Source organism: Schistocerca cancellata, chromosome 5, assembly GCF_023864275.1.
Source record: "Schistocerca cancellata isolate TAMUIC-IGC-003103 chromosome 5, iqSchCanc2.1, whole genome shotgun sequence".
In the NCBI taxonomy this organism is placed as follows: domain Eukaryota; kingdom Metazoa; phylum Arthropoda; class Insecta; order Orthoptera; family Acrididae; genus Schistocerca; species Schistocerca cancellata.
In genome coordinates this window covers 173210402-173211620 of record NC_064630.1, presented here as the reverse complement: position 1 = coordinate 173211620, position 1219 = coordinate 173210402, and the positions used below count along the sequence as shown (strand labels likewise).

Below are 1219 nucleotides of genomic sequence, written 5' to 3'. Positions count from 1 at the left end.
TTTAAATAACATAAATCTGAGGTACTGATGGTTGTTCACTTGCTGTGTAATTGTGGAGAATATGATGTTCTGGCAAACATCTGCATAATGAAAAAGGTATAATAGACGTAATTTAAAACTAGATACAGATACGCAATCTTAGATACTGATACACAGCCTTCAGAGACGAAGGTTACAGTGCAATGCCTTTAGTTGAGATATCGTTTATTGAAATCACAAAAAGCATTTAAAAGTTTTTAATTCAAAAGTTCGCTGTGAAATATTTTGTCACTGTACATTATTAACTTTCATTGTTTTAAGGATACTGAAATTGCTGTTGTATCACTGAATGTACCTCATTTTTCTGAGATCACACATGAATTCAGATTTGCATTAACATCTATAAGCACTGTCTTCCGGCCACGAGTGGCCTACCGGAACCATACGATCGCCGTGTCATCCTCAAGAAGGATGAGGATAGGAGGGGCGTGCGGTCAGCACACTGCTCTCCCGATCGTTATGATGGTATTCTTGGCCGAAGCCGCTACTATTCGGTCGAGTAGCTCCTCAATTGGCATCACGAGACTGAGTGCACCCCGAAAAATGGCAACAGTGCATGGCGGCCTGGATGGTCACCCATCCAAGTGCCGACCACGCCCGACAGCGCTTAACTTCGGTGATCTCACGGGAACCGGAGTATCCACTGCGGCAAGGCCGTTGCCTGCAATAACATCTAACTGTGAGCTATTGTCGAATCTCAGAGAGCTGTAACTTAGCCATTTTTAAGACTGTCTACACTCCACCATTTCTTGGAGCACTATCTCCTGCTCAAAAGCTTTGTGAACGACAGCCGTCCAAATTCCCAGCATTAGGATTAAGCCGTTTCTAGTAACGCTGCTCGTCTCTGCACTAGGACACGCCTGAGGAAGCCGCATGACGTTCTCATCCAGCAAAACCGCACCCATCCCAGCAAACAAATTCAGCTCTCCTCAATACCAGTACTAGGTGGGCGAATAACTCTCCTCCAGACTCGTAACGTTACAAGTAGAAAAAGTAGTTACTGTACGAGCGATGTATGTACACCAAATTACAGTAAAAGCATCAAATGTTTTGGAAAAGGATTCTGCCTTGAGAAAACTACTTTCTTGTTTTCAATCAATACATGTTTCAGTGAAGTTTCACCATCATCAGTGGATAGTCCTTATTTTGTGCGAACAGTTTTGGGACTATGGTCGTTGTA

General features: G+C 43.2%; 1 pseudogene; it reads right to left on the bottom strand.

Annotated features, from left to right (window-relative positions):
• Positions 1-583: 583 nt before the first annotated feature.
• On the bottom strand, positions 584-701 carry LOC126189174 (5S ribosomal RNA; annotated as a pseudogene).
• Positions 702-1219: the final 518 nt, after the last annotated feature.